Source organism: Microtus ochrogaster, unplaced genomic scaffold (genome assembly GCF_000317375.1).
Source record: "Microtus ochrogaster isolate Prairie Vole_2 unplaced genomic scaffold, MicOch1.0 UNK10, whole genome shotgun sequence".
NCBI lineage: Eukaryota > Metazoa > Chordata > Mammalia > Rodentia > Cricetidae > Microtus > Microtus ochrogaster.
The window spans coordinates 571,336-596,716 of NW_004949108.1; the positions used below are offsets into that span (position 1 = coordinate 571,336).

At 43.0% G+C, this 25,381-nt stretch overlaps 1 pseudogene; it reads right to left on the reverse strand.

Moving 5' to 3' along the window:
• Positions 1 to 841: 841 nt before the first annotated feature.
• Positions 842 to 1,908, reverse strand: LOC101989620 (annotated as a pseudogene).
• Positions 1,909 to 25,381: the final 23,473 nt, after the last annotated feature.

Consider the following 25,381-nt stretch of genomic DNA (forward strand, 5'->3'; position numbering starts at 1 on the left):
GATAGATAGAAAGACACTGTGATTACTAAAGAGGGCAAATGTAAAATAAAAGGACTATTGTATGAATGAATCAGGTTACTATACCGTAAACTGAAGAAATAAAAGGAATATTATACAAATGGAGCAGATTACTATACTGGAAACTGAAGAGGATCATAGATTGAAAACAGAAGAAGAGGAGGAGGAGGAGGATGTCCTAAATTACATTCTGTTACTGTGACGAAGCACCATTACCAATTCAACTTTTAAAAGAAAGGCTTTAATTGGGCTTACAGTTTCAGAGGTTAGAGTCCATGATGCCAGAACAAAGCATGGTGGCAGGAACAGCTGGGAACTCACATCTTGATCTGGGGATAATGGGAGGTTTCTTAAGTCTCACAACTTCACCATCCTGCCACCATGCCCCATGACACACCCTCTCCAACAAGGTTACACCTCCTTATCCTTGTCAAACAGATCCACCAACTAGAAATCAACTATTGAAGCACATGAAACTATGGGGCCATTATCATTCAAGCCACCAAAGGGAAGGAAGTGGTAGGATAGGGGAAGAGGGAAAGGGGAAAAGGAGAAGAGGAGGAGGGGGAAAAGAGAACCAAAAGTAAGAGAATAAAACATCAAACAACTAAGAAGAGCTCTAAAGTCAACATGGATTCAGCAACAATCACTCAGACACAATGGCCTTTTTTTTCCCCTCTAGGAGAACCTGAAGTTCTGTCTAGTAGAAGTGAGGAAAAAATAAACAATGCCTTTCAAAGAAATAATTTCCCCCTCTTGAATAATAATAAGTGTGTAGGCAGGGGCCTGGAGTGTTGATGGGGCAGCCTTAGATCACCTCTGTTTAGTAGGTATGGTTAGAAATGAAGAGAGATTCTCTGACTGCGGCTCCCGACTGACCACTTGGGGTGTACTTTCCTTGACAAGCAAGGCTGTTGGCCAGGGCTCACTTGATGTACCTTCAGGTTCTCCTTCTTCCTGCCCCAGACCTTCAGAGCAGAGACCTGTAGGGCTCGGCCATAAGAGAAAGTCAAGACCCATGGCTTCAGCAGTGGGCACTTGATGATAGCATTGAGGTTGATGGACGCCTCTTCCTTACTCTGCCCTCCAGACAGGAAAGTGACGCCACTGACAGCAGGAGGCACTGTGCAATGCAGTTCTGTGATAGTTTCCATGGCAATCTCCTCATTGGAATATTTCTGGGTACAAGCATGGCCTGGAGTGACCATGTTGGGCTTCAGCAGTGTGCCTTCCAGATAGACATGGTGGTCACTCAGAGCCTTGTACACAGCAGCCAGTACCTTCTCAGTTACATACTGGCTGCGCTTTTAAGTCATGGTCCCTATCAGGGAGAATTTCAGGCTCCACAATGGGTACAATGCCATTCTGCTGGCAGACGATGGCATAACAGGCCAGAACATTGGCATTTTCCATGATGGCAAGGACTGAAGGAGTATGCTCCCCAATCTTTAACACACAGCACCATTTAGCAAAGTCAGCTCTATCCTTCTTATACTGGGCACAGCATTCTGACAGTCCATCCAGCCCTTGGGTGGTGGTCTCACCATTGGTTCCTGCCAAGGGTACCATGCCTTTATCTATCTTAATGTCAACAACACCCCCCTTGGACTTGATAACTTGGGGGAAGGGACGTCCACCATGTGCCTTCTGGTAGAGCATTTCATGAAAGAGGTTCACATGGTCATCAAGAGTCGACAGCAGCTGGCAGTAGAAGTGCCTGTTCTCTTCTTTGTTCTCAGTGCTAATGGACTGCATCCGCTTAGCAATGCTTCTGGTGGACTCATCTGCAGCCAGGATGCCCTTGCCTGGAGCCACAATTCTGTGAACGATATCAGACAGCTCCTTCTTCTGCTCTGGGGTTATTGCTGGGTATGGGTAGGGCATAGTGCCAGTGGCAGCACGTTCCTGGCACAAAAGGGGGTGGGTCTGCCGGTATGGTGGTGGGTGAACAAAAGGATGGAGGAGCGAACGCGACTAGTATCACCAGAACCCCCATCTGCGTGAGTTCCAAAAGAGCATAGCCTATTCAAAGAAATAATTAATAATACCACAGTGATAGGGGAAGAAGTTATGCCTGGTGACACACCCATGAAAATCAAGCAAGTAGAAGGTCTATGGACCCTCTTGCTTTACCATTGGGTAGATTACCCTCTACTTCCTTGTCCTTCAGCAGTTTGAGTGTATTGAGATAACTTGTGGATGGCCCCAGTGTAGGAAGTCCTTAGGAAACAAAAAGTCTATCAATGGTGGGGGTAGGGAAGTGATGGAGGAAGGTCATTGGTTAATTAAATAAAGACACTGCTTGCCCTGATAGGTTAAAACATAGATGGGAGGAGTAAACAGTGCAGAATGCCGGGAGGAAGAGGAAGTGAGGTCAGACTCGACAGCTCTCCTCTCAGGAGCAGACGCCTCAGAGAGACACGATGCTCCACGCTTGCAGGCAGAGGCGAGAGCTCTGCTCTCTGAGGCACACGCGATGAAGCTCCGACCCAGGATGGACGTAGGCTAGAATCTTCCCGGTAAGCGCACCTTGGGGTGCGACACACATGATTGGAAATGGGTTAGTCCAGGTGCGAGAGTTAGCCGAGAAAAGGGCTAGAGCTAAAGAGCCAAGCAGTGTTTAAATGAATACAGTGTCCGTGTAATTATTTCGGGCAAAGCTAGCCGTGATGGCTGCCAGGTGGCGGGAAGCAGCCCACTGCTCGCATTACTACAGGGAAGTGGCTTAAGACATTTACTATGTGAACTGACATTTCTGCTTCTTTATAACTGAATATGGACCTCCACCAAAAATGATCAATGCTCAAAGATTTCTGGTTGCAAAATGATAAGAATTAATTTAAAATCAAATGTATTATGAATATGAGGTATTGTGACAGCCTGAATACATGTTCCACAATGTTACTATACCTCAGCCTTGGTTCTGAGCACCCAGAATGCACTATGTAGACTCCTTCACCACTTAACACTAATGAACACTGCCTAAAATCCATTGGCTCAGGTCAAAGACTTTATATGTTAAGACCTGTAGTGATTTCATTCCAAGTACAGGTTTTTTGCTCTTATAAAAACATAAGGTTTAATCATAGAAAAATAATACTTCTAGTACTTACCTACCAATATTCCTAGGCATGTCTTTAGTATTATTATTATTATTTTTTTTTTTGGTTTTCCGAGACAGGGTTTCTCTGTGGTTTTGGAGCCTGTCCTGGAACTAGCTCTTGTAGACCAGGCTGGTCTCGAACTCACAAAGATCCGCCTGCCTCTGCCTCCCAAGTGCTGGGATTAAAGGCATGCACCACCACCGCCTGGCCCAGTTTTTTCATGTTCTTAGAATATTTGACTTCATTCAAAATACCATTCTCTGAGTTTAGGATTGGGATTAGGGCAGAATTTCCAACAATTTATGAAATAATAGTGAACATTAATCTATTGTTTTGTGCTATGTCATGAAAAACAGCATTCTCACCATTGACAATTATGAAATGAATTATTGATTGAGCCTGAAAAGTATTGAAGGTGCTTTAGGACCACATGACCATGTGAAGTAGTCAGCCAGGGTTTAATCCTTTCTGGAAGAGCAAACAAGCACATCCACCCAATTAACATACATGTGGGCTTTCATGTTTAATATGTATCAAAATTATATGCCTGTCAATGACTTATTTTCAAATAAATTTATGATCAAAGTTATTTATGTTTGATTTGCATACTTATTTTATATACTTGTATACCTGAGGGTTCTCTCTCTCTTTTCTCTCTCACACACACACTCTCTTTCTCTTCTCTCTCTCTCTCTCTCTCTCTCTCTCTCTCTCTCTCTCTCTCTCTCTCACACACACACACACACACCTTCCCAGGCTAAAATAACCACACTTGGAGCATATTTAAGAGGCCTTTGTAGGCAACTTGGAGACCTATCCAATTCAGTATCTGAGGAAATATAAACCTGGAGCCATCCAGCATTGCATTGCTTGTGCTTAATTGTCATGCAACTCACATACTATGTATTCCACCAATTTGAGTCATGCAACATAGTGGCTCTTACTGAATACACAGAGCAAACACCAGCAATATACATTTATAGAGTATTTCCATGAGGATCCAGGGCCATTACTCCCACTCCCAACTCCCAGCCCATGTAACCACTAATAGGCTTCCCATGTCTCTATAGGTTAGTCTGAGATGCTTCAAATATTCCGAATGGTAACATATGGTCTTTGTAATTGAATTCCTTCATTTGCATAATGTTTTCAAGATCAGCTATTATTGTATGTGCTTAGTAAGTATCCTACTCCTGCAAAACAAAACAATAATAACAACAAAAGATCACCACAGAACTGGCATATTGAACATAGATTATTTTTCTTACACTGTCTGCTTTGTGCTCTGTTTTATTCTGCTTTCAGTGTGGCTTAGGTTACTCTGGACTCTCTCTGGTGTTTCTGGAAAAAGAAGGAAGGCATTTCTGTTTGCAAACTCAACACACTTCCTACCAGGATCACACGAGCTTTCTGGACATGCTGAACTGCTTGGGGGGCTTTAAAAATCACAAGATGTTGTCACACAGCAGGGAAGAGAAGCAGCAGCAGTGGGATTTCAGACATGACTTGTATGTTGGAAGCACTCTTGGTAGTAAATCAATCTTTCTTTTCCTTCAAATGTCCCCCTCTATCGGCTGTGCACAAAGTACACACCATTGAACCCACTACAAAAGGCACTGCCTCAATTTAATTGTACTTGAGATGAATATGAAGACATCCTATTAACAGAAGACTCAGTTTGTGAGCAGTCAGAGGACAGGTTATAACAAGACTCTCCAGTAATATGTTGGCTTGTGTCTCTGGCCTCTTAAAAGACAGCCTCACATCACACACCTTCAAAATGATTGAAAGTTGCTGGTTTCTTTTTCCTTTTTGAGTCTGAGTGAGTATACCATGTTGGGTATTTTGTTTAACCCCAGAGTTTAATATAATGCTTGCCATGTAAAAGCCAGATTGTAGTGGTGCATGCTTTTTATCCTAGCACTCAGGGGGCAGAGGCGGGCAGATCTCTGTGAGTTCGAGGTCAGTCTGGTCTACAAAGTGTGTTCCAGGACATCCAGGAATGCTACACAGAGAAGCCCTATCTCAAAAAAAAAAATCTTCCAACAAATATGTAATGAAGAAAGGAGATAATAAAAGAGAGAAAGAAGAAGGGGGAGAGTGAAAGAAGGAAGGAGAAAGGGAAGGAGGGAGGGAAGGACGTAAGAAAAATGCAGGGAAAAGAGGAAAGAGAGGAAAGAAAGGAGGAAGGGAAACAAGAAGGAAGAAAAGGAAGGAGGGATGGCAAGAAGGGAAGAATCAAACCTGTAAACAAGTTGAGACTGGTCAGTTGTCCTAGAGCATCATAGGGACCATGGAGCAAAACCTGTCTTGTTGAATCAGTGATGCAATTCAGACGTTAATTACTGAAGCAGTACCCCTTTTGTAAGAAAGTGTGTAGCAAATTCTACATGATATTTTGGGGAGTTGAAGCCACACAGGCCTGTCTGTAATGTATATCCAGTACAGATCTCTCACTCTTCCCCAACTCACAGGACCTAGGACAAAAGTCACTTCTGCCTTTCCAAGTTGCCTCTTGCCTGTTCACCATTGCCCTGTCATCTTCAGGCAATTCTGAATCGATTCACAATGCACACCTAGACTCAAAAACAGAATTTGTTTCATTGTTGATCTGGTTGATCTGTAAGTAAACATGTGATCTCTATTTATGCTCCAGTTCCAGAAAAGTACCAAAGGCAATATTGAGCAGTAGCTCTTTTATGGCCCCTCTCTCTCTCTCTCTCTCTCTCTCTCTCTGTCTCTGTCTCTCTCTCCCTCCCTCCCTCTTCCCATACCCCCTCTCTCTATATGTGTATATTTGTGTATGCGTAAGTATACACATATATACTAACATCATGTGTATTTAGAAAAGAGCCTGCTATAAATTACGCGATGAAGACAAAGCCATGGAACCATTCATTTCATCTCAGGACCATGGCTCCATCCGCACTGATATTTGTGTGAGTCATTGTTATTCTAAATAAGAAATGTGTCTGCCTCCTAACAGACTGGCTCCTGTTCAGCTAATAGGAACATGAGCTTTAACACCAGCTAGTGCATCTGTCACCACCGGTATGGTTTTGAAGTTGGACCACAATTTGATTCCCACATATGTTAGAGATCTCAAAAGGAGCAGTTCTTGCAGAAGTCATACTAAAATGGCAGCATTTGTAAAAGGAATTCTTTTAATATTAATCTCATCTTTCCATCATTGAATCAAATGCTCTAAAAGTTAGTGAGGGACCAGAGAGATTGCCTGTTTATCTGAGTTTCATCCCTGGGACTCACAGAGTGGGAGGAGGGAACCAACTCCCCACAAATTGTCCTCTAACCCCAAATCTCTCTTTCCTCTCTCCCTAGCTCCCTCCCTTTTTCTCACATACTCATACACCAAGTAAATGAATGATAAAAATTTAGCAAATACCTATAAAAGCAAAAGATGAAAGAAAGCAAAGCTGAAAACATAAATGATATATTCTTCTTGAATATAAAAATGAGAGTAACTGAAATGATGCATTTCTTAAGGCGAATAAAACAATATTTGGGGTTGGTTACCATAAAACAAAAGAAGAGAAAAGAAATAAAATTAAGTTGGTGAGTAGGAAAACAGAAAGATGGGCTTACGAAGGAACATAAAGAATCCAGAATAAGTTTCCAGGATGGAGTTGGTGTGTCTGTACATAACAGATACATATACATGTCTGGAAGGCAAGAAAGCTAATGGACAGAGTCCCTGCTTCAAGAAGAGAAATGTGACAATCATACAAAGAGAGTTGATATTTAGCACATACATTCTTTGTGATATTTAAATGTTTAATTTGAACATGTAGTTTCAAACATCACACACACACACACACACACACACATATATATATATATATATAATTAATAAAGAAATAAGAAATATTTATTGGGTAGCTTCAAGAGGAGGTAGTACTAGAGCCCAACAGGTCATAGGCATGATGATGCAATTATGCTAAAATTATGGATAATAACCAAAATAACACATTAAGAATTTGCTCTGTGAGGTTACAATCCTCAGCCCCAGATAAACTAGGTAACAATGAGTACCCTAAAGGGTGTGGATGCATGAATCTCCCTGAGAAGAGGAAATAGATGTGATGTCCTGAATAAACTGGCCATGGGGGAAAATAGAGGCAAGGGGTTATGGGAGATCAGGATGGTTGAGTTGAGGGTGGGTCAGATGGGGAGAAAAATGGAAGAGATATCTTGGCAGAGGGAGCCATTACAGAATTAGGGAGAAACACGTTTCTAGGGAAATTCCCAGGAAACCACAAGGATGACTCAATGTAGATAGAAGTTTCTGTTCCACCCAGTCCCACAGCTGTTCAGTCCCAAAGAAACACACAGAGGTTTCTACTAATTATAAAATGCTTGACCTATTAGCTCAGAGTTATTATGAACTAGCTCTTACAACTTAAATTAACCCATTTGGTACCATTTGGGCTTGGTACCTTTTCTCAGTGAGGCATTCTCATCTTGCTTCCTTTGCATCTGGCTGGTGACTGACTCTCTGCCTTTCCTCCTCCCAGAATTCTCTTAGTCTGGTTGGCCCACCTATACTTCTTGCCTGGTTTTTAGCCAATCAATAATTTATTAAACCTATATGAGTGATAAACTTTTACAGAGTAGAAAAGAATTATCCCACAGTTTTCCCATTTATTTCTTTTCAAAGCAAGAACTCTGACTCTAATCTCCCTTGTTTAGCTTTTTTCCTGACCATTATCCATAACAACTTGTAACCAATGGTCTAAACAAAGACAAACACCCATAATTCAATTTTTGGGAATGTGGATGTAGTTTTCTAGGCTACTTCCTGCTGATTGAGGGCACTGATATTCTTATGAGTACCCAAAGAAAACTAATATTATGGTCAAGTCCTTATTGGAGTATTCTGTGAGGCTGGATCATCTCACCCAGCAGCCTTGAGGCTGTTCTGAGTGTAGAATTTAGAAGAAACTGCAACAGAGGTATTTTGAAATGTTGGATCATCTGGGCTATCCTTTCCCATGCAAGATTTTTCTGCGGTTCTTCCTCAATCATACTCTATTTTCCTTAACCCAGAATGAATCCACAGCCTCTCATTTCTTGTGCAAACAAAAGCAAAAACTCTTCTCCAACGTAACATATCTTTGACTTAAATTTTGAAATCAAGGCATTTTCAAAATATATAGGTTGGATTAATCCAGCAGCATTTATAACCAAATTGAAAGACAACACAATAACATACAGGATTCAGTATTCAGATTTTCTGTGTATTTTCCATATTTACATGGATTTTTCTTTATTTCTTTTATTTTTAATTTTTGTTATTTGAGACAGAGTTTCTTTGTGTATCTTTGTGATGGAGGTGGGTGCTGTATCTTATCTGTTGCTTTCATTGGTTAAGCAATAAAGAAAACTGGTTGGCCCTCTGATAGGGTAGAATTTAGATAGGCGGAGTAAACAGAACAGAATGCTGGGAGAAAGAAGCTGAGTCAGTGAGTCGCCATGGTTCTCCCACTCCAGACAGATGCAGGTTAAGATCTTCTCTGGTAAGCCACCTCGTGGGCTACACAGATTATTAGAAATGGGTTAGATTAATATGTAAGAGCTAGCCAATAAGGGGCTGGAACTAATGGGCCAATCAGTGTTTAAAAGAATACAGTTTCCATGTAACTATTTCAGGGCATAAGCTAGCCATGCGGGCAGCCGGGTCCCGGGGACGCAGCCTCGCCACTCCTATTACAACATCTTTGGCTGTACTGGAACTCATTCTGTAGACCAGGCTAGCTTCAAATTCACAGAGATCCACCTCTACCTACAAAGTACTGTGATTAAAAGGCATGTTTCTCCACACCTGACTATTATGTTGTTTTAGAACTTTATCCTTTTTTCTTTCTTTCCCAAGCCTACATATATTTTATAACACACTATAAACAATCTAGAGGAGTTTTTTTTTTCATCTGAATCTGTATTTACTATATATCTCTATCTTTTCCTGACCATGAGTCTTTAATCTGCTAAGTGATATGGCTAGAATTAGAGCTGTTGTTTTGGAGGTGGGCTTCAACCCATTCTTTGGCTTCCTGAGTATCTAGCTTCATGGTGGAGGTATGGTGGCAGGATCCACATTCGTTGCCACAACTTTGTGAAGTTACTAGGTCCATGCCACTACCAAGAAGCATGCTTTTAACTGTTCACAAACACAAGTTAAGTGTTTTGTGGTAGCACCTCTTAAAAAAGTCTCATAATTTTTGCTGCTAACACTGAAGTGTCTCTTAAAGGAGCCACACCTCTGCTTACCTCTAGCAAACAGAGCTCACCCAAGATAATGCTGCTACCAAGAAGCCATGCTTGAATCTGTTCTTTTACATCTAGAATCCCTTCTCAAGGTCTCTTAGGCTTTACGTGAGTGTAGTTGCTGAAAGTTGGACATCATTTGTAGATAGAAGCTTATGATCCACCCTGTCCTGCAGTTGTTCAGTCCCAAAGAAACACATAGAGGCTTATATTAATTATAAACTATAGGCCAATTAACTCAAACTTATTTTTTAAATATTTTGATATAATATTTTTATTAATTTTTTAGAATGTTTTATTGAGCTATATATTTTTCTTCACTCCCCTCCTTCCTTTCCCCTCCCTTACTACTCTCTCTCATGACCCCCACACTCCCAATTTACTCAGGAGATCTTGTCTTTTTGTACTTCCCATGTAGATTAGATCCATGTATATCACTCTTAGGGTCATCTTTGTTGTCTAGGTTTTCTGTGGTTGTGAATTGTAGGTTGGTTTTCCTTTGCTTTTAACTCAGGCTTATTATTAACTAGCTCTTATAACTTAAATCAACCCATAATTCTTATCTATGTTTATCCACATGACTTGGTACCTTTTCTCAGCAAGCATTCTCATCTTGCTTTCTCTGTATCTGGCTTGTGTCTCTGCCTTTCCTCTTCCCAGAATTCTCTTAGACTGATTGCTCTGCCTATAATTCCTGCTTGATTACTAGCCAATCAGTGTTATATTAAACTAATATGAGTGACAAATCTTTACAGTGTACAAGCATTATCTCACAGCAACCCTAGCTAAGATTCCTAGCAATAGTGGAGTGGGTACCTGAACTGGCATTTCCCTATAACTAGATTGGTAACTACCCTAATTGTCATCATAGAGCCTTTACCCAGTAACTGATGGAAGCAGATGCAGAGATCCACAATTAAGCACTGGGCTGAGCTCTGAGAGTTCATTTGAAGAGAGGGAGGAACGATTACATGAGCATGGGATGGGGCTCAAGATCATGTTGGAAAAACCCCTAGAGACAGCTGACCTAAGCTTTTGGGAGCTCATGAATTATGGAAAAACAGCTAGGGAGTCAACATTGGAACAATGTATGTAGGTCATTTGCTAATGCTCAACAGTTATGTAGCTTGGTCTTTTGAAGAGCCCCCTAGTGGTGGGGCCGGGACCTGTACCTGACACATGACCTGGCTCTTTGAAACCTATTCCCTATGGTGAGATGTCTTGCACATCCTTGATGAAATGGGGAAGAACTTGGTCCTCCCTCAACTTGATATGCCATGCTTTGTTGACTCCCACGGGAGGCCTTCTGAATGGAAAAGGAGGAGTGGAAGGGGGTAATTGAAGGGAGGTGTGGGAGAGAGAACAGGAGGAGAGAACAGGGAGGGGAAATTGTGTTTGGTATGTTAAATAAATAAATAAATAAAGGTAGAGTAGTGAGCAAAGAACAAAAAGCAAACAACAACAACAAAAGAATTTGCTCTGTGAGCTGCCAAGATGGATCATCAGTTAAGAGCACTTACCACTCAACCAAAGGACCAGAGCTCAGATTCTGGTACCCACATAGGGTAGCTCACAATCCCCTGTATCTTCCATTCCAAGTAATCTGACACCACCTGCTGACATCCATGGACACTTGCACAGATGTGCACACACACACACACACACACACACACACACACACATACACACACACACACAAAATAAATCTTTTAAAAAATAATTTGTCCTGTTTGTGATATTAGTTAGGTTCTTCCTGCAAATTTCAGAGGTAAATAGTCTTATTTTCCCCATTTGGGGAATTTAAAAACCCTCTTACACTATGGTATAATTTTCCTAAGGCTTTTGCACCAAAGGGGCTTACTTTGGCTTTCTTCCTACGTGCAGTAATGGGTCAGGACTTATTCCAGTTCTTACCTGATCCTTTCTCCAGTATCTGAGAATCTATTCCTAAAGCCAAGGTAAATATGGAAGAAGCCATCCTTGTGGCACTTGACTGCATTTAACAGGGATAAGTAGCTGACTTCGCACTAAGGTGAGATCTCCAGACTATGGACCATTTGGTAAGGAGAAGTGATACTTTGACTCAAAAGGAGAGCAAGGACATTGCAGGAGGTGTCTCCATCAGTCAGTGAGCAGAAATAGTATACCAGACCCCCATGGAAATTCCCTTGGAGAGTCCTCCAGCAACCTTACCCTCACAGAATAAATTTCATTGGAAAGGCAAGCCATTGAGCAACCTGACCAGACTGGACCAGAGGCAACTTTTAAAGATGAAAAGTTCTGGAACTTTTGCTGCTATCAGCTTCCCTAGGCTTCTGCTCTCTGGTGGGAATGAAGATTCAAGACAGAAATGAGAAGCAAGGAGAACAAAAGGGAAAATAGGCATTGTGTCAGGCACTGATGACTGTCCATGGCTCCCATGTGCCCTGCTTGCTGCCAGCTCTGCTCCTCTGCCAGCTGGTGGCATCATCTGTGGCGAGGGCTGGAAGGGAACCCATGTGTCAGGACATTACCCAGGCCAGATGGAAGGAGGGCTGAAGGACGAGAAGGGAGCCATGCATGGCTGGTAGAGTGGCCACCATTCCACTTGGCTCAAAGTAGACATGGATAGAGAGGAGGCAGGAGGGATGGAGTCCCAGACACATTTCCCAAATGGCCATCTGGCTCACCATCATGAAAAACCTACACTGTGCTCTCTAAGAACTGAGATTTGGGGAGTAGCTAGTTCTTAAAACATTTCCTCTTTCCGAGATATTTGCATCAGCCTAAGAAAGTGTCAGCAGGTGTGCTTGCTTCACTTCCATGTTTAAGACATTATATTTCAATAATTGACAGTAGCATTCCAATTTTGTGTGTGAACATCTAGCTTTGAAAAAAAAATCTCAGCTATTTAATCACTGTCTCTTGACTGCTTCTCCAAGGCCGATACAGGCGATTGAATTCCTAATCCCTATGCAAGGCCCTATTTTAAAGGAACAGATCCTTGACACAATGAAGCTCTGACATGATACATATTTCCAACTTTCCAATGAAAACATGTATATTGAAGCATCTTTGCACAAACATTCCCAGCACAGCCTTAGTACTTGCCTCAGATGCAGATTCCAGAGCGACTAACAGAGAGAGGTCTGAACTTACAATTATCCACAGCTAGTGTGTATATTCAAGAAGGGAAAGCCTCTCCAGTTGCCAGCTGGTGAGAACACTCCACAAGGAGGCAATGTCAAAGGGTCATCTTGTGAAGTGCTCAAGTGAGATGCTTTCACAATGTGGAGGATGCTGTGCTTCCTCCTCCTGGACCTTGCATATGCTCTTGTGAAGGGAAACGCTCTTTGGTCCACTAGCCACAGGAGCTGCATAGACCCCTGAATTCTAGCTTTCTACTCCCCACTGCCAAAGATAGATCAACATGGTAGGAACAGGGTCTTGCTTTTTATTCCAAGCATGAGGCTCACCTCACGGATGTGGTCTAGTGTGTTTTCATTGATCTCCTACCTCTGGGAAAACACTACATTTGAGGAGAACCTGTTTGAGACATCGTACTCCTAAAGCAAGCAGTCATTACCTGGGATAGGCGGGTATCTCAGAGGTAAAGTGTGTGTTTTGTATTCACGAGAACATGAGTTCGAGCTCCAGAACTCATGTTTAAAACAAGAGCAACAGAATAGTGGCTATCACTTGTAATCCTGGTACAGGGGAGGTAGAGGCAGGAGGATCACTGGGCTTGCTTGGCTGATAGGTGTATGATATCTGAAGAACAATAACTAAGATTGATCTCTAGACTCCCTGCAAACACACACACACACACACACATATACAAACACACATACATACACACATATATACATACACAATACACACAAAACATACACACACATATACAAACATACATACACATGCAAGCACACACATACACAAAAAAAATATACACATACACACAAAACATGCACACATACACACACAAACACACACACATACACACACAAACATACACACACATATACACACACCCTGAACAAAAGAAGTCAATGAATTTATTCATAGTTGTATCTGCTGAAACTAAGATGGGTTCCTCTTCAGTGACAGTAAAGAAGCCATTGTCAGGCTCAAGTACAGAAGCCACATCTGATTTTTGTAAGCCTGAATTCTAAACCTAAACTCCCCAGATGTGTCTTAACTTTAAACGAAACTTGTTCTTCTAAAATCTGGCCATTAAAGGAAGACGGGAGCTGTGCAAGGCGAGTATTCCCAAAGCCTGAAGAAAGCATGCAAACAGAGAAGGTGAGCTGTTTGGTAGGTGGCACAAAGCCTAAGAAGATTGGCCATCCTCAGACTTGGTGCTGTGTGTAGAGACTGCAAAATGCCCATCTTGAATGAGTGCTTATTTGAAGGTAAAATTCCTGTTATGAACCCTAAAAATCTCTTTCGCTATTTTGCAGGGGAGTAGTCTCTGTTAATACATACACAGACGGTGCGAGTGAGGTACAGAACTGCTCAGATTAGAGATTTTTTTTCCAGCATGATTTGTGCACCTAATGCGACTCGGGCTGTGTTTTACACATTTTAGCTTAGATAAAAACTCAAATGTATTTTTCTAAGCCCTACTCTCCATAATTCTTAATCCCATGTGCATTTTAAAGGAAATGAATTCCGTGTGTTTCTTATTCTGTACACTTAACTCGTCAAGCAATGCTTTGTAAGGAGCCTTTGATATCCAAGAAGCCCTTTGAGTCTTTTTATGGGACTTTTTAAGCCTTTCTCCTCAGAAACAGGAAGTCATGTTTGGCCACAACCAAAAGAAGTCGCATACCAAATGGTTTAAGTTCAACTTGAAAAGGCCACACCATGGGGCTCGGATGGTCTCAACATGGCAACATATGTTCTCTGCCCTCAGAGAAAAAGTTGGTAGGGTTTTGATCTCTTCTGAGGCCAAGAATGAAAAGGCATATATGTTACTGTTGGACAATGTAGACATTTTAAGAAATGGCAAGATCATTTTAGAATTTATTAATTAAAAAAAAGACCCCAATTTCTTAGATGCCTGGGCTTTTGCATGCTGACTCCTGTGTATCCATATTTATTTACATAAGTTTTATGAAGGGTAACACTGGTGGGGGGTGGTTAAGATGTACACATGACATTTGACTACATAAGGGACCAACTACATAATCTGGTTATTTCTGATTCTTTTTTTTCCTACACATTTTTTAAACTCTGTTTCACACCGCAATCATGATCCTCTGATGATAGGAGTAAATTCTTTAGGGAACTGGCCTTCTTCAGCTCCATGGGGGATTCGTACAGCTCATTTTAACAGAGACATCTGTGCCTACATTCGGAAATGCTCCACTAGCTTGTCCAAGAGAGTGCTATAGGATGCTGGGGAAATCTTGGAAAGATATGTGCATACACACCCGAGATAAGGACAGATAATATCACAGGAATCTAAACCACGCCAAAGTTTAAATTACATTTCTCTTTGTTAGGTGTCAGACTAAAGTCTAGAGCGACGTTCTCAAAACGAAAAAAAAAAAACACATAAAATAAACATGTGCCCAATTTAATACCAAATTGTAAGAGAAGTTTAAAAAGTAGCTTGTATATCTCCCCTTATGAAAGCTGTCTAGCAAAACAAGCAGTGGGGGTGGGGGAGACAGCATAAAAGAGACAGGAAGCGCATTTCAAAGTAGCAAATAGCATACATACAACTTCACAGATCATATTTATACTGGAAAAGCTCAAGACAAGTTTTCAGTGTGACCACACGATTATTGCCAGGCCTGGAGGAAGGTACCAGCGGGTCTCCTTACCCTGCATCCCTCCATGGTGCAGTCGGAATGACCCTTGGGGTCATTAATCACAGTGACTTATGTTTGGATATTTTCCAAATGCTTTCAAGTCTATTATCTCACACGACAGTTAACAACAGCCTCTACACGAAGATAAAACAGGTATTAATATGGCTGTATGACAAGAAGAAAACCAGTTGCAGAGAATTTAACTGACTGCCCTTTGGGTAATAGAGGCAGTTAATTGGTAAGAAGGGAGAAGCCCATGCAGAGATGAAGGAGGCTGGTACTGGTACTGCCCAAGGGTCTTCAGAGAGCTGCTTCGAAATTCCTTGAAAATGACACCAGAGCTCAGGGCATGTAGGGAATTTGACTGAGTTCCCATGACAAGCAGGAAACACTGTTTCCCCACCTACCATGACTGACTTGGAGGCTTCTCAGTAAGTCCCAAAGAGTCCACCACCAATTTCCTTCTTCCACTGCGGGCCATACATACATTCATATGTCCAACCCCTGTGCACTGCATTCCCAAGTGTGTCATGGTGGCCTTGTCAGAAGCTGGTTATTGTGAACTTCAAACAAAATTCAACCTTCATTGACAAAGATTTCTGTCTCACCTAGTCCTGCAGCCATTCAGTCCCAAAGAAACACACAGAGGTCTATTTTAATTATAAACTGGTTGGCCTAGAAGCTCAGGCTTCTTATTAACTCTTATAACTTGCATTAACCCATAATTCTTGTCTGTGTTTGCCACATGGCTTGGTAGCTTTTACCAGTCAGGCATTCTCATCTTGCTTCCTCTGTGCCTGGGTTACGACTGCAGACCGAGTCTTTCCTCTTCCCAGAATTCTTCTGTTCTCATAACCCTGACTTCATTTCCTGTCTGGTCACCCTGCCTATACTTCCTGCTTGGCTACTGGCCAATCAGTGTATTATTAAAGGAATGCAGCTGATAAATCTTTACAGGGCACAAGATCATTGTCCCACAGCAAACCTGCATCCGAAACACTTGCCTCTGTCATTCAGTTAGATCCCAGTGTGGCATTGAAAGCATGGGACTGTGAACATCACAGAACCTAACAACCTAACAGCTTAAAAGATGACACTAGAGTGGCAGGATGCTGTGAGAAGCAAAGTGGACAGAGATGGAGGGCATTGAGGGCAGACCTGGAATTGACACCACCAGCCTCTCAGACCTTGCTTAGGTTCCCCTTTCTGGCCCTGTCTACAAACTTCTTGATTTGCAGATTACTGCATAGCTTTCACACTCATTCTGCACAACCAAAAAATCAGACTCCAGTAACAGTGATAGTAAGTGTAACACTTTAAGGTGCACGTTCTTGAACTCTTCAAAGAGATAACTTTGCAACTAAAATTATGGTTTTTTGTTTATTTTTGTTGTTGTTGCTTTGTTTTGTTTTGCTTTTGACACAGTTTTATTTTGTAGCCCTGCCTGGCCTGAAATTCATTATGCAGACTAGGATATTCTTGACTTCACAGTATTCTTCTTGCCTCTTCCTCCTAGTGCTGCAAGACTATAGACACGTCTTATTTTTGTTCAAATGAACTGGAGAAGAATGGTCCTCCCTGGCTTCATCCATGCATCTAGCTAAGATGCCAAAAAGACGATGACCGTCTTGCTATAGTCTACAGTCAGCCCTGATATGACATCATCAGCCCCCATTGCAAAGTGACCATGAAATATTCTTCAGAAAGATCCACACTGGGTCTGTGGAGTTTTCCCACAAAATGCACAGGAGAAAAGACTCACAAAGCTTATAAAGACTTCATTTGGCTTTGCCAACTGGGAAACAGAGAAAAGAGGCTGCTTGGGGGGATGGTCAGAATCATGGTAGAACAAAAGAAGGAACAACCCAATCTTCGAATATCTGGCATGGGCAGATGTGTCCTGGAGAAGAGTCTTTCTGCTGGTTTGTTCTGCTTCTCAACACTAAAGGAAATGTTCTTAAGATAGTCTGCCTGAGAGGTGGGTGGAGACCCAAGAAGAAGGTTAAAGAGATCACCGTCTGCCTTGAGATGGGTGCCTCTGCTTTGCAGCTCTTCTTAGATCATCTGATTATGTCTTGTGTCCTTTGGGACCATGAGATGGACAGGAGTAGTGTAGCTGATATGGAGAAGAGTGGACCCCATGAACATCTTGTGGTCAAGCAGGCGACAGTCAAGCCAGCCAGCATTTGCTCCCTACAGAGGAAAAGCAACTAAGCTAACAATGGACCTTCAGAGAGTTCTGGGACTGAGATGCTGCCATCTGAGAAGAATTTTAAATGGAAAAGCAAGAGGAACCTCAAGAGGGTTGAGGAACTGGCTCAGCTGGTAAAGAATTTGCCACATACATGTGAGGACCTGGGTTTGAGCCCCAGGACCCATGTCAGAACACTGGATAGTCCCAGCCCTAGGGTGTTGAAGACAGGAGGATCCCTGGAGCTCTCCAGTTGGCTGTTTTAGCCTACTTACTGATTTCCAGTTCAATAAGTGACTTTGTCTCTATAATCAAGGTAGATAACACCCTAGGAGTGACACCTGAGATAAACTTTGAAGTCTATGCACAGGTGCCTAGGCATGGCATAGACATGCGAACATGCACGCACACACACACACACACACACACACACACACACACACACACACACAAACAACAATAGCCTGACCCAGAAATATTTGAAAGCAAAGGTATTCTCGTATTTGTTAAAACACTAAGGAAGTCATTCCTCAAGATCCTTGCAATAGGAGAGCAGTACAGCTCAAATTGAATACAGCAAAGGCAACTGGAAGGTTCTAACAAGGAGCAGAGCAGGGAGTGACTGTTTATGCTGGCCTGTAAAGATTCTCGTTCAAGGCAGACCAGGGCTTAGAGAGCAGAGATGAAGGGCAAAGATTTCATCAAAGTTCAGAGTTGCGAACGGCAGAGCAGTATAGCTTTTGCTATTACTGGATTGGCTGGGCCCAAGCTAGGAAGGGGGCTTGAGGTAGGAGCCTAGTGAACAAAAGGGTCGAGAGAAGCCTTCAGTGAGGGGAAGACAAGACCACGGACCCTGCTAAATCCCTTTGATAAAGAGGTACTCCATGGACTCTACTACACATGTGAGCCTTTGAGATACTGCCCACACTAGCAGAGCACCAAATAATTTACACACAAAGGGCAGTTTTACATGCATGTAAAGTGACCTTAGCAAGGACACTAGAAAGGGAAGAATGCAGCAGACACCCTTCACTGTTCGGCCCCTGTTGGCTTTAAACCATTGGCTTCCCAAAGAGCAACCAAGCTGTTCTCACACTTGATAAGAAGTGTGGGAAATAAGCTGAGGTGTAGCTGGGTGGCAGGAGGAAGGACACCTGCCCTCCTAGGAATTATGATTAACTTACCAATGGTAATGCTGAAAATCAAGAAAGATAAATAAAAGAACAAAATTTTAAAAGGAATAAAATGTAGTCAAGGATCTTTACTTTCAGGATGGCTGAGCCTATCCTGCCAGAGTCTGAGATCCTAAGAAAAGTGATCCCTACATTGTTCCCACATGGGAACGGTTGACAACACACACAGTATCACTCTTAAGGGTTGGATGAACTCCCTACAGTCAGTCACCACCCACAGTCTGTCTGCCAGTTACTTCTAGCTGCTGACTCTCCTGATCTCACCTTATTGTCACCTCTTTGGAGACTGGAATCCTCTCTGATACTCAAGCTGCTCCCTGTGCTGCCGACCCTTCAGTTTTAGCTGTAGCTCTGTGTTCCTCAGAAGGCAGGGGCAGCCATCAGAAAGACTAAGGTGAACCAGCATGCCAGCGTCATGTGAACCATGATCGTCATCTGACCAGTTATGGTAGAAATGGGCCCTGGAAATGGGCCTTTTTTTTCAAATCTCCCCTAATCAAACCTCCTGCCGAGCACCAACTCTAGAGGCGTACCACATAGGACACCAGCACTTCTAAAAAACATGCAATGAAAATGAGAACCCAGAGCTGGGGGTTTGACTCCATTGGTAGAGATCTTACCTAGCACACAAAAGTCCCTGGAGTTTATCCAGTTCATTGTAGTACACGCTTATACTCCCAGCATTTGGAAGGTAGAGTCAGGAGGATCCAAACTCAAAGTTGTCTTAAGCTACCTGTCAGGTTCAAGCTCAGCTAAGAGGCATGAGATCCTGTCTAAAAACAAAAAGTCAATTTGATACAGGAAAGAGAATGAAAGGGCTGAATTTGAGGGTATGCTGTGACTAAATTAAAGAAGGCTCCTGAAAAAGTCCCTATTGACAAATTAACACATGCCCATTCCTTTGAGATGGAGCTAAGTGGGAGATGGGCTTGCTACTGTGTAATTGTTGGCACCCTGGACTCCAAGTTGAACGTGCTCAGTCCCTTCCCCACTTCCTTCTCTTCCTAGAAACTGCTTTGGAGGACTTGCTATACCGTCTTTGTTTTCCGCCAGAGCCCAGTTCCACACAAAGTCCAAAGGGCTTTCTCAGGACCTCAACACCAAGCTACCGGTCTTCAACCTCAGGACTCTTCGCAATCTGTTATACATTTCATAATCAATCCTAGACCATAGCCAAAATGCCCCATGACGACCGTGAACATGATTTTGAAAGGAATAAAAATGAGTAAAAAAGTTAGGAGAGCCTGCCCACCGCATAACCACAGTGTGCAATAGTCACAAGACCTGCATTCACCATTCCAATATTAACAACACAGCCATACTTTCCATCCAGTTTATTTGTGGGGTCTCCTTCAAATGGCCTATAAAACTGGGGAACCTGGACAGCTTTCTCCAGGGGATCCATAAACTTCAGCAGCTGACCCTGGTAAAATCGGTTATAAGGAACCTTAGAAATTATAGTTTGGTTTGGCCAGTGTTTATTGCCTGTGTAATGGATAGAAACAGTGGAACAGAAAGGCTCAAAGTTTCCATCTGCGCCAGATCACAGCGCCGTGCATGAGAAGAAGGGCTGTGTTTCATCTGAAATGGTGGCGGTCCTGTAAACATTCCCCCTTTGATACCCCAGGCTACCACACATGATATATATAGTATCCTCAGATTGCCCTTAAATATGCATCTTACCAGTTCTGAGAGCTGAAATGTTCCATCCCTTGATGAAAGCAAACATATCAGGTGTTTCTTTCCCCCATCTCTGTGTGTCTCTCTGTTTTATGTCTCTCTCTGTGTCTCTGCCTTTTTCTGCCTCTCCCTTCCCCCTCTCATGCTCAGTACTTTGGTATGGAGGCCAGAATTTAGGAGAGTGTGGAGCTTTTCACGATGTTTACAACGAGCAATGGGCTGGCGGGATGATGCCTGCCTCCCAGTCCTGCACCCTGAGGAGGATCCTTAGGTCCCATGTTGAGACAAGACAGATTCAGCTCCTGCAAGTTGTCCTCTGACCCCTATACATGCTGCCATGGTACAAGTACAATCCCCCCCCCACACACACACATACACACACAGAGAGACACACACGTACACACACACACACACACACACAAATAAATGAAGGCAATACACTTTAAAAGTAAAGTGCGTGATACAACAAGCAGCTCAGGACAGCACAGAAAACTCGAGTGAAAAAATGATGGTCACTTAAGGGTTAAGCATTCATTTCTAGCCCTTAGTTTTCCAGAGTTCTCAGGTCTCAGACTCCCTGGAGTGAACCCCTAGATGGCCTTATCCCCAGCCTTGAGATAGAAGAGCACAAGCATGTGGTGTGCCTTGCACCCTGCATGGAGTAGGGCCTGGCAGTCTCTCTGGGCTGCAGTCATGTCAGCACTTCTGGATGCGGGAGGAGCTTGTGTGAGTTTTGCATTCCGTCTGGGACTTCCCAAGAAAGTGAAGTTTAAACAACCAGTTAACCCCAGAAAAAGCACGCACCAGGAAGATGAGTAGTTGTCCCAAGTTACCAAAGGGGAGAGGAGTGGGGTGGGTTGAGTCATCAGATTCTAACCTCCCCTTTCCTCCGTATCTTTCGGTTGTTCCCTTCTTTCTTTGCCAACACACACTTTCTTTTTAAAAACAAAAAAAATCCTTCGTGTCCTGAGGCTGGAGATTTCCATTTTTTTTTTTTTTTTGGTTTTTTCGAGACAGGGTTTCTCTGTGGTTTTGGAGCCTGTCCTGGAACTAGCTCTTGTAGACCAGGCTGGTCTCGAACTCACAGAGATCCGCCTGCCTCTGCCTCCCGAGTGCTGGGATTAAAGGCGTGCGCCACCACCGCCCGGCTGGAGATTTCCATTTTTATCTGCTCAAGCTCTTGATGGTATCTAAGGACACCTAAACTTGAGCAAAATTTTTCCTTGGATGTCTCTTAGACTAATGTCACACCGAGATTAAATTAGCCCGCAGACTGTTCATTAGGAGGAGCGGAGGCTGCAGACTTCACAGGGCAGGAGGAAGCGAGAAGAATCAGGACAAGGGGGAACACTAGCCATTTCAGACTGAGGAGCTCAGTTTGCTCTGGGCTTCTTGTCTCTGACCCAGTGATGCCAGTGTGAGAATAACCCCGACGGGTCCTTGGGGTTGCTAGGGGGATTAGAAAGCATCTTCAGAGTATTTCAAGACTCCCTAGTCTTCCAAATGGGGGTCCAGGAGTAAAGATGGCCACTTTCACGTCTGGGGATCCAAACTCAGAAAGGCTGCACCTCAAGGGCTTCATGTACTGATCCATCGCCCCAAACCCACGGAGCCTTGAACAGGTGAATTTGGAGGGAAAGAGAGCCGACAAAGGTAGTGTTCTTTCCTGAACACTGATGACATCAGCTATGCATCTGTTCCTGGCATGGTTTGCTTGTTTCCATGCTTTTAAATCCAAGCAAAGGAAAGCCTATTGCAATCCTGACTGTCAAGGCTATGCAGCAGTCAGCGGGTGTGGTGGGATCATTGCCAATCAGGATGCAGCTTTTAGATGCAATGCTATCTAGATAGCATAAATGCAGACCCACACGCTGAAACTGAATTCATTCCTGACTCCATGCTGGCTGTCCATAGCCCAATTTCTCCTTGGACATACAGTGGCTTTTGGTTATTTTGGCTAACTCTACTTTCTACCCAAAAGCCTTTTTGTTTGGCAAGGAAGATGAACAAATATACAGGTCCTCTTTGAGCACAACCTAGCTTTATTCCCTGTTTTTTTCAGAAATGTACAAAATATCAGGTTTCATTTTCATATGTGTTTCTCGCTGTACTTTGCTCATACTGAGCCTATGTTACTGGTTACTCCTTATCCTCTCTTCCCTATCCCTGCTCTCCCAAATAATCCTCCTCCTAGGCTGTTGAAGACCACAGGCCTCTCACAGAGATCCTTTTAAAATGTTTCCTTGTTAGAGGGTGCAGTAGGGAGAAAGGAAGAAAGGAATGGTGGGAGGGAGGGAGCAGGGGAGGGAGAGAAAGAAAGAGACTCATACACAAAGGAGCTATTTATCTTCAAGGTGTTCCACCATTAAAGACCTGGGTCCATTTGTGGACCTGCCTTGGGAAGTTCTGGAAACTAGGAAGTAGTTAGAAGAAGTAGATCACTCAGAGGAGGATCTTGTAGGGGTTGTATCTCATCTACGGGCCCTCCAAATCTCCATCTTGTTTCTCTTTCTGGCGACTATCTGTCTACCTTGGCATGAGCCACTCTTCTCTGCACCAGTCTCTCACAGTGATGGACAGGGTGTGAATGGGGGGTGTGAATGGGGGGTGTGAATGGGGGGTGTGAATGGGGGGCTTCTATAACTGTAAAACTGAACAAATCCTTTCTCCCTTTAATCTAGGCAAGACATTTTTAGATCAATACAAAAGTAAGGGATGCAGGAAACGTGTTAGACTGTAGGCAGGAGCTGCTGGGCACCAGATCTGTAACAATGAAATGACCTTAGCAGATTCCCTCACCAACAGGACTGTGAGCATCTTGCTCAGAAGGGAAGCATTCTGGAGCTTTTTGGTGTCCATCTGTGGGCTCATTTCATCCTTACCTCTCTGGACCAGCTCCCGCAGCCCTGTGATTGTAGCTGATAGTATGCTAACATTACTCCATATTTCTCTTTTTTGGCAACTTGTTTGTGTCTATATTTTTGTTTGTCTTACTCCATCGTCCTGGAAAGTTCCCTTGCTAGTAGGCAGGCTCACTCATTTAATTTTGCTCTTGATTTTGGTATTTATGAGCACTGTTATCAGCTGCATCTGATCTCCTAGACTGCTTTTGTCCTTGTTGGTTAGTACTTTTAGAATCTGGCCAGAAAGCTCACCTTCTAAGGAATCATACTTTTTACTGGGAGCTATAACCTTCACCGTGGTGGAGATCCCCATCCTCCTGCCTACAAGGCTGAACAGGAGGCATTGGCCAAGCGTTGTGACCTTCCAATCTTCTCCGGTCAGTTTGGTGGTCTTTCTACATCTTGAGACCTTTCCCACAATGATAAGCAATGCTCCCCAAGCAAGAAAGAGATCTTTTCTCTGTGGACTGCTGCTTCCTCTCAGATTTGCCCCTTTTCTTGTTCAATCTGAAGGACTGTATGTTCTTGCTTCTCCCCACAGAAGCAAAAACAACTGGAGAGCAGCAGCCACTCAGACTCAGTTTGTACCAATTCGCACCCACCTACTCTGCTTTCCTGTAGTCCTTCCCTTGACTGGATCTCATCGTGTGCCGATCTACTCTCTTTGTCCACAGGACAAGCCCTGGTGACATCTGTAAGTGACACATAGAGTGAGTGGCTCTATGATCAAGCTGTGGTTCTTCACTGTGTATGAGGGGCACACCCAGGCCTACCTGTTGCCATGTCCTTTTTCCAGCTGAACCTAGTGCTCACTCTTAAGGTGAGAAATTCACAATCAAATTTGAAATTTAAGGATATAATGTAGAACTACCAAGTAAAATAATTGTTCACTCCTAATGTGGGATTCCCCTCTGTATGTTATGAATATGTTTTATTACCATTGGTTATTAAAAAATGTTGTTTCAACCAATGGCTTAGTAGAGTAAAGCCACGTGGGAAAACCACAGACAGAGAGAGAAAGTAGGCGGAGTCAAAGAGATGCCACGTAGCTGCCGAAGGAGAAAGAGGCTAGCGACCAGCCAGAACCTTACAAGTGGGCCACAACCTTGTGGTGATTCATAAATTAATAGAAATGGGTTAATTAAAGATGTAAGAGTTAGCTAGAAATATGCATAGTAATTGGCCAAACAGTGTTGTGATTAATATGGTTTCTGTATGATTATCTGGGTCAGGGTGGCTGGGAAACAAACAAGCCGTCTCTGTCTATAGTCTCCTTTCCTGCAGTAACAGTCTACCGGAGTAGGCATGATATCAGCAAGAGTTTCCCATTCCGCAGCAGAGGAGCAGTTCAGGACCAGTGTAGCCAGCCCCCCTCCTGCTCCCAAACTCAAGTTCTGCACCACATTAACAGAAAACAGCAGGGTCTTAATCATTCTCGGTTGCCAAATAGCCTCAGAAATTACATATTGTGCTGGATCTGGGTGCAGCTAGAGGACATAAATGCCTATGTTTATGTGGAAAATATGACCATATAGCATAATTGGGGATATTTAAATTTTTCATGAATATATAATTTTAACAGTGAGTTCGAAGGGTATTACTTGAGAATTCTTCTACAGAATGAAAAACAGATTTACCAAAAGATCGTTAGAACCTTATCAGTGATTAGCGGCAGTCACTTTTATTAACATAAAAATGGAACAAAATAATCAAGGTATTCATTTGTTCTGACTCCTTTAGTATCCATATGCTATTTCCATGAGAACAGCCTAAAGTTATTTAACGCTCAATTCTGTATTGTGGGGCAAGCCGCTCTCACAGGCAGGCCCAGTCCAATGGGAAGGCATATGGGAGAGTCACTCCTCTCTCTGAGCAGATGGAGATGAAGCATGTCACAGCAATAATACGCTTTGTCTCCAGAGGGAGGATGCTGGCTGCTTTGTTCTTAGATGACATTGCCTGCCAAGCCTTCTGCTCAGGTTAGAGCTTATACATTTCCAGTTCCTACTGACTTTGCTGATTTTGAAAAGAATTTCCACAGCAGAGTTCCAGAAACATGCACACAGGTGCACATGCACGCACGTGTCTGTGTGTGCACGCACACACACACACACATCATACACACCATACAAATGTATGCTCACAAACATATACTTGAACACTTGCACACCATATGCATGCACACCCACAAGCATATACACACATACATGTA